The following is a 14,535-nucleotide window of genomic DNA, read 5'->3' as shown; positions in this document are numbered from 1 at the left end:
ATATAGTTTAAAAAAATGGTTATAAAGATGTTCATTGAGGTCAGGAAAGAAATGCATGAACAAGGTGAGAATGTCAGCAAAGAGATGGAAAATATTAAAAAGTACCCATCATAAGTCACAGAGCTAAAGAATACAATAAATGACCCCAAAAATTAAGTAGGGGGGTTCAAGAACAGCCTAGATCAAGTGGAAGAAAAAAATCAATGACTAGAAGACAAGGCAGTGGAACTCATCCTATCAGAGAAGCAAGAAGAAAAAAGAATGAAAAAGATTGAAGATAATTTAAGGGACTTATAGGACACCATAAAGTGGACCAATATTCACATTCAGATAGTCTCAGAAGCAGAGAGAGAGAGAAAGGGGCAGAAAGCTTATTCAAAGAAATAATGGTTGAAAACTTCCCTAAGCTGGGGAAAGAAACAGACATCAAGATCCAGGAAGCCCATAGATATCAAAGAAGAAGAATCCAATGAGACACACACCAAGACGCCTCACAATTAATTTGTTAAAAGTTAAAGTCAAAGAGAAAATCTTAAGTGGTAGAAGAAAATCTCTGTACATACATTACATACAAAGGAATACCCAGTAGAACCTTCTGTAAATTTTTTGGCAGAAACTTTACTGGCGAGAAGGTAGTAGGTTGACGTAAAGTATCAAAAGAAAATAAACTTTCCAACCAAGAATACTTTATCTGGCAAAGTTGTCCTTCAGAATTGATGGTGAGTTAAAGAGTACACCAAACAAACAAAAACGGATTGAATTCATCCCCACTAGATTGGCCTTATAAGAAGTGTTAAAGGAAATTTTTAAAATGGAAATGAAAGAAGGATGCTAATTAGTAACTGGAAAACATATGAAAGTATAAATCGCACTGGAAATGCTAAATATATAAGTTCAGAACACTCCAATGTTGTAATGGTGGTGGGCAAATTACTTATAACTCTAGTATGAAGATCAAGAGACAAAAATCTTAAAAATAACTATAATTACTATAAAAACTAAATAATTTGTCGGTGTTTGAATTTAAGTTGTTATCCGCTTAAAATAGACTGCTCTAAATATAAGATATTTTATGTAAGCCTCACGGTAAGCACAAAGCAAAAACCTATAGTAGAGACACAAAAAACAAAGAGAAAGAAATCAAAGAATATCACCACAGGAAATCATCCAATTAGAATGCAAGAGAGTAAGAGAAGAAGAAAGGAACAAAGGAATTACAAAATGACCAGAAACCAATAAAAAATAGCAACATGAAGTCCATACCTATCAATAATTACTTTCAATGTAGATGGACTAAGTTCTCCAATTAGAAGACTTCAAATGGCTGATTGGATAAAAAACCAAGACCCAATTATATACTACCTACAAGAGATGAACTTCAGCTTTAAGGACACACATAGGCTGAAAATGAAGGGATGGTAAAAGATAGTCCAAGAAAATGGAAACCAAAAGAAAACAGGGTAGCTATACTTATATAGACAAAACAGACTTTAAACCAAAGATTTTAACAAGAGACAAAGAAGGTCATTATATAATGCTAAAGTGATCAATTCATCAGGAGACATAATAATTGTAAATATTTATGCAATCCACATAGTAGTACTTTAATATATAAAGTGAATTTTGAGAGATTTGAAGGAAGAAATAGACAGCAACACAATAATAGCTGGGGACTTCAACAGCCCAATTTCAACAATAGATAAATCACTAGACAGAAATCCAATAAGGAAAATTTGGACTTGAACTACACATTAGAACAGATGGAATTCACAGATACTTACAAAACATTCCATCCAACAGGAGTAGAATACACAATCTTCTTAAACACACATGGAACAATCTCCAGGATAGATCATATGTTAGGTCACAAAACAGATATTAATAAATAAAAGAAAATTGAAATTATATCAACCATCTTTTCTGACAACAAGGATATGAAACTAAAAGTCAATTACAAGAGTAAAACTAGAAAATTCACAAATATATGGAGATTAATCAATATGTTTCTGAGCAATTGAGTCATAGAAAATAAAAAAGAAATCTTGAGACAAATGAAAATAGAAATACTACATACCAATAGTTTTAGGATGAGGCAAAAGCAGTTCTAAGAGGAAAGTTTCTAGTGATAAATGCCTGCTCAAGAAAAAGGAATGAACTCAAATAAAAAACCTAACTTTAGGGGGCTGTCCCCATGGCCGAGTGGTTAAGTTAGCACGCTCCGCTGCAGGCAGCCCAGTGTTTCGTTGGTTCGAATCCTGGGCGTGGACATGGCACTGCTCATCAGACCACGCTGAGGCAGCGTCCCACATGCCACAACTAGAAGGACCCACAACGAAGAATATACAACTATGTACGGGGGGCTTTGGGGAGAAAAAGGAAAAAATAAAATCTTTAAAAAAAAAAAAAAACACCTAACTTTATAACACAAGTAACAAGGGAAAGAAGATAAGACTAAGCCCAAAGTTAGCAGAAGGAAGAGAATAGCAAAGATCAGAGTGGAAATAAATGAAATAGAGACTAAAAAGACAATAGAAAAGATCAATGAAACTAAGAGCTGGTGTTTTGAAAATATAAACAAAATAGACAAACCTTTAGTACACATGTCAGAAAAAACAGAGAGGAATCAAATAAATAAAATTATAGAGAAAAGAGGAGGCATTACAACTGATATCACACAAACACAAACGATCACAAGAGATAACTAGGAACAACCATATGCCAACAAACCTGGAAGAAATTTATAATTTCCTAGAAACATGCAACCTACCAAGACTCAATCATGAAGAAATAGAAAATCTGAATAGACCAAATGCTAGTAAGGATACTGAATCAGTAAGCAAAAACCTCCCAACAAAGAAAAGTCCAAGATCAGATTCCTTCACTAGTGAATTCTACCAAACATTTAAAGAAGAATTAAGAAAAATCCTTCTCAAACTCTTTCAAAAAATAGAAGGGAACACTTCCAAACTCATTTTACAATGCCAGCATTATTCTACTAATGAAGCCAGACAAGGACACCACAATAAAAGAAAATTATAGGCCTGTATCCCTGAGAAACATTGATGTAAATACTCTCAACAAAATACAGTCAAACTACACGTATTAAAACACATTAATCAACAGACATTAAAAGGATCTTAGATTACGATCTAGGGAGATTTATTCCAGTGATGCAAGGATGACTGAATATCCTCAAATCAAAAATGCAACACACCACGTTAAAAAAATAAGGGGTAAAAACCATATGATCATCTCAATAGATGCAGAAAAAGTGTCTGTAATTCAACATGCTTTCATGATAAAAATTCTCAACAAACTGGGTATAGAGGGAATGTACCTCAACATAAAAAAGCCATATATGACAAACCCATAGCTAACCTCATAGTCAATGGTGAAAGTTGAAAGCTTTTCCTCTAAGATTAGGAAAAAGCCATGGATGCCCACTGTCATCACTTATATTCAGCATAGTAGTGGAAAATCTAGCCAGAGAAATCAGGAAAGAAAAAGAAATAAAACACATCCAAACCAGAAAAGAAGTAAAATTATTTCCATTTGCAGATGACATGAAATTATAAATAGAAAAACCTAACAAGACTCCACCACAAGACTGTTAGAGCTAATAAAGGAATTCAGTAAAGTTGCAAGATACAAACCAATATAACAAATATCAGTTGTGTTTTTACACACAACTATTATTGACTTTCCTACACACGTTATTAAACTAGCAGAAAGTGAAATTAAGAACACAATCTCATTTACAATAGCATGGAAATGAATAAAATACAGGGCCAGCCCAGTAGTATAGCAGTAAAGTTCCTGCACTTCACTTCGGTGGCCTGGGGTCCGCAGGTTTGGATCCTGGACGTGGAACTAGCACCACTCATCAAGCCACACTGTGGGGGCATCCCACATAAAACAGAGGGAGATTGGCACAGATGTTAGCTCAGGGCCAATCTTCCTCACACACACACACAAAAAGGAATAAAATACTTAGGAATAAATTTAGCCAAGGAGGTGGAAGATCTATACCCTGAAAACTACAAGACATTGATGAAAGAAATTAAAGACACACAAAAAATGGAAAGATATTCTGTTTCATGGATTGGAAGAATTAATATTGTTAAAATGACCATACCACCCAAAATGATCTATAGGTTCAACTTAATCCATATCAAAATTCCATTGCCATTTTTCACAGAAATAGAATAAACAATCCCAAAATTTGTATGTAACCATGAAAGACCTCAAATAGGAAAAGAAAACTTCAGAAAGAAGAACAAAGCTGGAGGCATTAGGCTTCCTGATTTCAAACTATATTACAAAGCTATAGCAACAAAACAGTATGGGATTGGCATAAAACTGACACACAGATCAATGAAACTAAATAGAGAACCCAGAAATAAACCCATGCATATATGGTCAATTAATTTTCAACAAAAGAGCGAAGAATATACCACGGGGAAAGGATAGTCTCTTTAGTAAATGATGTTGGGAAAATTGGACAGCAAAAAATTAAACTGGACCCCTCTCTTTCACCATACATAAACATCAACTCAAAATACATTAAAGACTTGAATATAAGACCTTAAACCTTTAAATTCCCAGAACAAAATATAAAAGGTTAACTCCTTGTCATCGTTCTTAGCAATGATTTCTTGGATTTGACACCAAAGGCAAAGGCAACAAAAGCAAAAATAAATAAGTGGGATTGCCTCAAACTAAAAAGCTTCTGCTCATCAAAGGAAATCATCAATGAAATGAAAAAGCAAGCTATGTAATAGGAGAAAATATTTGCAAACCATGTATCTGATATGGGGTTAATATCTAAAATATACAAGGAACTCATACAACTTAACAGCAAAAAACAAATAACCCAATTAAAAAATGGGCAAAGGACCTGAATAGACATTTTTCCAAAGAGGATATACAAATGGCCAACAGGTACACGAAAAGGTGCTCAACATCAGTAATCATTAGGAAACTCTAAGTCCAAATCACAATGAGATATCACCTGTTAAGATGGCTGTTTTCAAAAAGACAAGAGATAACAAATGCTGTGAGGATGTGGAGAAAAGGGAACCCTTTTACAGTGAGGCTGGGAATGTAAAATGGTGCAGCCACTATGGGAAACACAATGGAGGTTCTTCAAGAAATTAAAAATAGAACTACCATATGATCCAGCAATCCTAATTCTGGCTATATATCCAAAGGAAACTAAGTCATTATTTCAAAGAGATATCTATGCTCCCATGTTCCTTGAACCATTATTCACAAATGCCAAGTTATGGAAACAATCTAAGTGTCCATCAGAAGATGAGTGAATCAAGAACACATGGTATACAAATACAAAGGGATATTATCCAGCCTTAAAAAAGAAGTAAATTCTGTCATTTGTAAATACATGGATGGAACTGTAAGGCAATTTGTTAAGTGAAATAAGCCAGACAGGGAAAGACAAATACTGCATGGTATCACTTATATGTGGAATCTAAAATAATAGAAAAGAAAAAAGTCAGACTTATAGAAACAGAGAGTAGGACAGCGGTTGCCAGGGGCTGGGAGATGAAGGAAATAACTGGTAATAGGCTATAAACTTTCAATTATAAGATGATTAAGATCTGTGAGTCTAATGTATAACAAAGTGACTATACTCGATAACACTGTATTGTGTCATGGAAATTTGCTAAGAGAGTAGAACTTGAATATTCTCACCAAAAAAAAATAAAGGTAAACATACGAGATGATGGATATGTTAATTAACTTAATGGAGGGAATCCCTTCACAATAGGTATGTATATAAAATCACTACATTTTACACTTAAAATATCTTACAATTTTGTTTGTCAGATTCTTCCTCAATAAACCTGAAAAAAGAAAGAAAGAAAAAGTAAATGAGGCCAGTTCACGACATACTTGAAGATTTGAATGTCTGTCAAGGTTGAATGACTGAGAGTACATTGGTGTGCTCAAAGAAATTGAAAAAATTGAAAAATACATTTTAAATAAAAGGAAGATGATGGCTTTTTCTTGCAGATATTTGAGTTTGATGTGCCTGCAGGGCATTTGCAGGAAGGTTTGAGCTAGTAATTTACTAGAGATATGGAGATAGACTTTGTGGGAAATATCAGATTCAAGAGTTGAATTGAAGAGAAAAAGAAAGCCTATGGAATGAATTTATGTAACTGCCTCACTCCTTCCTTACTGAGAGGGACACAGGAGAAGGCAATGAATAGCCTTGATCAGACATCTTTGTAAATGTGCTAAACTCTATTGCTAATGGAAATTTAACGGAGGACCCTTCTAAAAAATGCTTTTTGTTAGTACATATTTGAACCTGCCTAGATTGCCTGTTTTTAATAAAATTATGGAATCATGGGGCTTGCCCAGCTAAATAAAAGGAATTTGTTATACAGGCATTTCCTCTTTGAGAATATTAAACTGGGGAGCTCAAAATTGAACAAGATTCTTTGAGAACAATATTTCCCTACAGGCTGTTCAGAACTCTTCTGTTATTCTTAAAGCAATTTGGAAGATGTGTCTGCTGGATGCGGACTTCTACAGCAGGAAAATCTGCATCTGGATTTTTACATTAATGATATAGTTTGGTGTTGGGTCTGATCTCGGATTTCTGTGAATCGGCCTTGACAATCCAACCCTTTTGGTAAAACAATAACATATTTAGGTCCCTGGCATTTCCTTGAGTAGGAGAAAGAGTGATACAGACCTGAATGTATTGATGAAGTGGAAGAAGACCTAAGGATGAGCAGGTTTTGGGGGGGAAAAGAATTTTAAAGATTAAAATGTCAAATGTGTCAAATTCTGGAGTTCTTTCTGAGGAAGAAGACAGAGAAAAAGTTATTTCTTGACTATGCAATAAATTCCTTTAAGACAGTTCAGACTAGCTCTCAAGATGTTAAAGAAAGTGTGGTTAATAAGGATACAGATTCATCCTTGGAATAATAGAACATAAAGAAGATAATGTTCCCAAACTAGTAGTTTTAGTGAAAGTTAAACCTGGTAAAGGTATTCTGTATACTGATATTAAGTAACACAGATCATTTGCCAGCCAATATGCTTTACTTGGATTATCTCATTACATTGCTTTCACCAAACTTATACAGTAACTACTGTTATTAATCCATTTTCAAGGATGAAGGAATTGAGTTTCAAAAATTATGTAACTGCCCAAGATTATAAATATAGTATATTTTAGAAGTAGACTCAAAACCCAGAATTCTGCCGAAGTCCTCTGTACAAATCCTGATGCAATACACGCAGAACATCACTGAAATTGCATTCACGTGCTTTGGAATTAACAGCAAGGCAAGTGAAATCAGAAGATAGTTTGTAAACTGAGAAAGTAGGGAGATATAGTGCAAACAGCCTGTTAGGAGTTAGAAGTGAGAAAAATGAAAGCGTACATGATTTTTGATCAAAAAGGGAATTTCACAGCTCAAGTCATAGAATATTTTGAAAATTTTGAGTAATCACTAGGCTTGAGCTGATTATTTTGACTAATGACTAGATTGGGTTGATTACTGAGGAGGAATTAGTGCAAATTCATAAACCTTGCCTTAACTAGTTCATGTATTTAAGCGTCTGTTTATAGACACTTGAGAGGTACATCAACCAAGTACGGCTGACTGGAACAGCAAATGGGTGGGCATGGAAGTTTACATCCAGTTGTTTTAAATATTGTATAAAAAGAAAAGGAAAATAATGTTAAAATGAGTTTATCAGTTGGCTTCTCTATAGGTATGGATTTGGGGAATATTCTCTGGCACAACCGAACTACAAGTCACTACAAAAGAAAGACTCAGATGCATTAGGTTGGAGTTTGTCTTAGTCTGTTCAGGCTGTTCTAACAAATACCACAGACCACGTAGCTGACAAACAACAGAAACATTTCCCACAGTTCTGGAGGCTGGAAGTCCAGCATCACTTTTAGCACATTTTCTAATTTATATTGCCCTTAATACACACTAGTATTAATATTATTGTAGATAGTTTAATCAAAAATATTGTATCTAACTTCTCATTAATTTGTTGATGACTATTAATCAGAACTTTATTTTAAAATTATTGTTATACTATCGTGCCTGAATTCCAAACACAAAAAAGTGTTTATTTACTATAACTTTATCCTGTTATATTAGATTTTTCTGTACTATCTAACCCTTTCTCTTTTCTTTTCTTAAGGAGCTATTACCTTATCAGGAGCCATTAAGATGTCGATACACCTGCATTAACCTTGTTTTGACTCTTTCAAATAAGGTGGGTATTAGTACTAACTGCTTGACAACTGAAAAAACATTTTTTTTTAACTCAGTTGTTTGTTTAAAAAATGTAAGACAAGTAAAAGAAATCAATTGCAAAAGCTGAGAGCAGAATGTTAAAATATTACTTTCACAATGAGGCAAATGTAACAAACGAGTGCATTTATTTATTGTGCCTAGAATTCTCTGTATAATTGCACTGTATTTCCCATCTGCTATTTGCGTGTGCATGAATAAAAGTCTCGCCCTCACTCCACAGGCCCTCCTCTGTCCCATTAGACCTTGGGCTGAGTTATAATGGGAGATTAAGTTTTAACTGCAGACATAAAGCTGCCTCTCTATCGGAAGGTGTAGCTTTACGCACCCACAGTTTCACTGTGCAGCTTTCCCTATCCATTTATGCTCCAATTTCCTTTTTTCTAGAATTCTCCAGGTGCTTGAATGTGATTGTTTGAATAAGGTATGTTTGGTCAGTGAGGCATGTAATGCATTTATAAATTACATAGTCAAGATTTTGCATAGAAGAACTCTAGGCTTTATTTATAGTACTCTAAAAAATCATACTTTTTGTCAGAAGATCAGGATTAAACTACAAAATAGAAGAAACGGCATTGAAACTAGTTGAAAACGGTAGATCTTTGTGTTCTGTTCTCTTTATAATTTGTCTCTGATAATAGAAGCTCACCCGAAGCCTGATTCCTTATGTTCTCTGTGCCACTGAGAAAAACACATGAAGTCACTAAAGAAATTTTCCTACTGGGTGAGTGGAGGGTATAAATAATAACAAATACGGTTTTAAGTATATCATGCTATTTCATTTAATTCTTATAACAACCCAATAGGATAAGTACTAGTATTGTCTCTCATTTTATAGACAAAAGAAGTGATGTTCAACAGGTTTAAAGAACTTGACAGAAGATGCTTATCTAGTAAGTGGCAATCTAGACACAAACTCACGCAGTTGTTCTCTGCAGCTCTCTCACTTAACCAGCAGGGGTGATGCTACATTTCCGGTAGAGGGAATGACACTATCTATGACATTTTAGAGCCTACTGTTGCCAGCCACTTTTAATATATCATCTTCCTTAATCTTTACAATAATCCATGAGTGGGTCACTTGTCTACAAATAAAGTCCTCGAGAGGTTAACTAGCCACATCACTGCAAACAGGCAGAACTCCCATTGAAGTCTCAATCTTCCACTCCAGAGAGGAGCCCGTTCATGCCTTTCAGAAGTGGTGGAAAACCCTTGGATATGTGTGTACTTGACAGGCAGGGGAGATCTCTTTGGGAAATGTGGTCTAAAGAAGGCGGAAATGCAAAACTCCACAGGAAACTGTTTTCAGTTATGCCCACCTGTTCTAGATCTGTTGACTTTTGAAAAATCCAGAAATAGCTATATTGCACATTACACTCCAGTGTGCAGAAATACCTTTCCTTGTCTGCTAAGCATGGGTGGGTCAGGGAAAAGTTCTTGAGAATAGATTGATTTTATGTTAAGGCATCTCAGATAAATTGATGGTGAGTTTGAGAAAGGATTTTCCTTGCTTCAGGGTTCCAGAAAGCTTATTTTACCCTGGAGAGTGTATGTGGTGATTACAGAGTAAGGTTTGCAATAAGGAACAAAATTATATTTAATATAAACAACCACAGCAACATGAATAGAAAGGTCTGCATTACAGGTCCTGCTGTGTGTGAAGGGAGGGAGCACTTTGCTTCTCTGAACCTCACTTTTCTCATCTATAATATGGGGTAATAACATTACATGGGGGTAATGAACTTCTGGTCTCTAAGGGAACTGTCAGCTCTAATAATCCATAAAAGCATGGAAGCAGGTGGAACAAAGCATATTATTTTAGAAGAAAACACTGTATATGAAATTAGACATAAGAATCGTGTTAATAGTTATATCTGTTAAATCATGTCAGCAAAACTCCTTCAATTGATGCTCACGCTTGCTAAGAACCAATGGTGGAAAGTGTTCAGAAAAGACCAGAAAAATCCTAGTCTTAACTTGGAAATATTTATCTGGAAAATAACCTATCTTCCATGCAATCAGAAGACTTCAGCATGAAAAATACATTAAAAGAAAAGTCTCTGTAATATAAGATGCTACCTTGTACAACCAATCCAAGGCATGCCTTCCACATTTATTCTTCCACAGGCACGATTTCTATGATTTTATATTTTATAAGCATATACAGTCATCAGCATAGAGAGGCCATTCTGCTACAACACTTGTTTAAAAAAAGGCAATTCCATTCCGTGCAATTGATATATTAGTGAACAATTTGAATATAATGGAAGTTTCATGTTTGCTTATGCATAATTTCTTTCTCGAAAAACACAAAACACGCACAAGCACAGACCACAAACATCCACCAGCCACCTTGGTCTTGGTTCACTTTGTGTGTTATTCAACTAGGATGTGTTTTGCTATTTTCTTGCATTTGTGAGAGGATAGGTATATAGATATCATTCAACTTTCCAAACATGAATAATTCTTCTTTCCCAAAACACTAACCGGTGAATGAGAAAGAAAATCTTTAGGTATTGAGGAGAAGATTGAAATAATAAAGCCTTTTGGAAGAAACTATTTGCTATCTCTTTAGCTGTGAAGAAATCTACATGGTAGAAAAGCACAAACAATGACACAAAAATGAAAGAACGACTTCAAGTGCTGTGAAGTCATGACAACAGGGACTTGAGAAATTTTTAAAAAATAGGAAGACTTATCGAGCATATGGATTGAAGAACAAACAACAAAGATTCAGAAACAACCTGTCACACAAACAAAAATAAAGCACTATTTCCACGTGTGTATCTGTGCGTGAAGACCTTATTGCCAAACCTTGTAGAAGTGGCTCATTTTAGTGCTTTAGTGGCTGATTTAGTGATTTCCAACTTTGCCATCATTTCTGAAGTCTTCAGCTGTTGGGACACCAGTGCATATGAGAAATCGGAGGGGAAAAAAATCTCCAGCCGTGGTACAAAACATATTTGAAGTAGAAGGATATACATTAGATCAACTTTTCAATTTTGATCAAAGAGGCATCTATTAGAAATGCATCTCTGGGGGCCAGCCGGTGGCGCAGCGGTTAAGTGCGCAGCTTCCTCTTCAGCAGCCCGGGGTTCACAGTTCAGATCCCGGGTGCAGACATGGCACCGCTTGGCAAGCCATGCTGTGGTAGGCACCCCACATATAAAATAGAGGAAGATGGGCATGGATGTTAGCTCAGGGCCAGTCTTCCTCAGCAAAAACAAGAGGAGGATTGGCAGATGTTAGCTCAGGGCTAGTCCTTCTCAAAAATAAAAAAAAAAAAAAAAAGAAAAATGCATCTCTCAAAGCATCCGCATCTCAAAGGAAGCAAAACGTGTCTCAGGATTAAGAATGAGATAGATTTGTTACTGTGATGTTTGGTGCCAATGTGGAGAGGAAGACCAGCCGCACCCATCCACCTTCCACGTTGGGTGTTACAACTTTACATCCAATTTCAGATAATGCTTCCTCCAACACTTCACAAGCTGCCTGATGCTGACACACTTTCTAGAAGCAAGTGTCAGGTCTTTTTCAAGATAAACTGACATTTATTGTAGTATATATGCATTTCGTAACCATTTAAAACATACGTAAAACTGGGCTACATTTTTATTAGGTTTCTATCTTTTTTAGAAGTGTGTTACTGAGCAAATCTTTGAGTGTTGTTCCCATATTTCCATAGTCCCTGTGGTTTTTATTGTGCAATTTTGCTTAGTGAGGCAATTTTAAAAATGCATATATCATGTTATAACAGAACTGTATATTCAATCAAGGGTAAAATGGCCTAGCTGTTCTTTTGTTGTCTTCTTTCTACTTCTCCTCCTTTTACTTTACGTTCTTTTTTCTTTCTTAATTGTAAAATTAATATGCTTGTTTAAAAATCTCTTTTTAATACCGAAGAATTGTGTAAAATTTAAAAAGAAAGAAAAATTAAAAAGAAAGACCATCACTGCGATCCCTCCACCCCTTAGCATTTTCAGATCTTTAGATTGTTATAACAAAATTAGATTAAGTGATAAAAATCAAAAGGCATTAACCCAGGTTAACCCAGGTTTAACTCCATTGTTCATATACAAATGATATCTGTTGTAGTATCATAAGCAGCTAAAGAAATAGGGCAGTATATCTATTCACCTCATTTTGCCAGTGGCCATATAAACAATTAGTCTAAATCCACAGATAACAGATTCAGCTATATCACATGCAGACAAACTGAGAGGGAGTCTGCAATGTTATTTAAACCAGTGTTTCTGGAAATGTGCTCTTGGAACAACAGCATCAACCTTGCCTGAGAATGAGAGAAATGCTAATTGTCTGGCCACACCCCAAATTTACTGATTGAAAAATCTCTGCCAGTGGGGCCCAGCAATCTGTGTTTTAACAAGACTTCCATGTGAGTCTGATACATGCTTATGCTCATGTGAATTCAATCATCTCAAAGGCAAGCTAGGAATGGGAACTCTGAGATCAGATTACCTGGATTCAAAATCTAGATTTTAGTACTTTCTAGTAAACATATAACATTGTCCAAGTTACTTTAAATGCTATATGTCTCTTTCTTCAACTGCTTGAGGATTACATAAAATAAGTGGTACCAATAGAATACATTTAACAAAGCCTAGTATGTGGCAAGTACTCAATAAATGTAACATAGCATTTTAATCCCATTCTAAGCATCTTCTCTTATGAGCATTTAATAGGCGAAACAAAGAAATGCTCATTTTATATGATTATGATCTTAATCATAATTAATACTATTTGACATATATGATATTGAATAATAAAATAGAGTTCACGGTTTGAGAATATGAAAGGAATGTAAGAAACCTTACCATGTCTCACGAGTCGGGTTCTCCGGGAAGGACGCTGAGATGGACTCTAAGACTCATCAGCGCTCATGGAAAGGGGAGGCAGGAAGAAGGATCTGGCAGTAGGAGCAGTTCCAACTTCATGCGGAAGCTTGGGCTAAAACAACCCATTACAGTTGTCCTTTGTTGGGCTGAAATGGTCTGACAGATGTCTACCCTCCTCCACCGTCATTTGATGTGGGCTACCCTCTGAAGGACACGACCTTCGGTGAGGAAGTTCTGTGGAGCTGAAGCCATCCTTGAAGGTGCTGCCAGCTGAAGCTTGTCTGCCAAAGCATCTCTCACAGCTGAGACAACAAACTTTCTTAAAGGGGCAGCAAGTACTTTTTAGAAAGGGGATGTGGAGAGGGCATCACCATGGCCACCACGACTTCCCTTTTTGGTGTGCTAATGCTTTGTTAGGTAGGAAAAAGGGTGCAAATAAGGGTGGCTCTAATAAAAATAAGTAAAATGTATCATAATTTCCATGGGGGGAAAGGGAATGTAAAGTGACCAATAACAATAAAATATGTTTTTCCAAATAAATCATAAGTGTGTCGAAAGAAGCAGAATTTCTATAATTGCAAAGCAAAGGGACTATGATCCTTTCTGTAAGAGAGAGGGAGCTTAGATTTAAGGAAATGCATGATGTTGTTTATTCTGCTGGACTCTAGAGTGGATTTACCCTGGTGAAAACTATCTGTATGATGAGTTGATATTGGAGGTGTACCCTTAGCATAAGTAGAATCCTCCTCCACAAAAAATTGAATTAAATCTTGTAGTAAAGATTTATACCATCTTTTTCTATACAAAGAAAATAAAGTATTTCTCAGACATGACATTTTGCTTATATAAAGGGAAGGAAATCAGGATAATATTTCACTAGATAAGGAACAGTATAAAATACAGAAAAAGATAAAATTTCCTCACAAAATATAGTTCTTTAATAGAAAAAGTTTAAACATCTGTGAGTTTAAGATGTAAGTAAATTTAGGTTTATACAGTAAAATTTAATGTTAGGGAAAATTACATTTCTGTATTCTAGGTACTTAGCTGTCAACTGCCTCATAGTCTATAGTCTTTATCAACATCTTGACACAGAGCCTAATCATCAGAAGGCTACAGATATTTCTATTCCCAATTTTCAGAGAACAGTTCTGTGATCATTATGATCTGACCCAGCTAGAATCCAGACATGAATTTCTGAAGAATCCTACTCTTTGTTAAACTTGGTGCTTTTGATTAGATGTCGCTCTGAAAAGGTTATCTTATCAAACGAATAAATGAACTGCTGAACAAGCTGACAGACTCTGTCTTGAAATGGCTTTTGCCCCATGGCTTAATTACAAACCAGCCAATAGGAAGGCAGAAAG

The 14,535-nt window shown here is 35.5% G+C and overlaps 1 long non-coding RNA gene across 3 annotated transcripts in view; it reads right to left on the bottom strand.

Moving 5' to 3' along the window:
- Positions 1-13,454, bottom strand: part of LOC138915359 (uncharacterized) — a 426,364-nt gene extending 412,910 nt beyond the window's left edge. For all 3 annotated transcript variants that reach the window (XR_011421189.1, XR_011421190.1, XR_011421191.1), the window contains exon 1: positions 13,148-13,454. This is a non-coding gene — a long non-coding RNA (uncharacterized lncRNA). The remainder of the gene's footprint in view (positions 1-13,147) is intronic.
- Positions 13,455-14,535: the final 1,081 nt, after the last annotated feature.

This window comes from Equus caballus, chromosome 9 (assembly GCF_041296265.1).
Source record: "Equus caballus isolate H_3958 breed thoroughbred chromosome 9, TB-T2T, whole genome shotgun sequence".
Classification (NCBI taxonomy): Eukaryota; Metazoa; Chordata; class Mammalia; order Perissodactyla; family Equidae; genus Equus; species Equus caballus.
The sequence above is the reverse complement of the archived record's forward strand: the minus strand, read 5'-3'. Positions and strand labels throughout refer to the sequence as shown.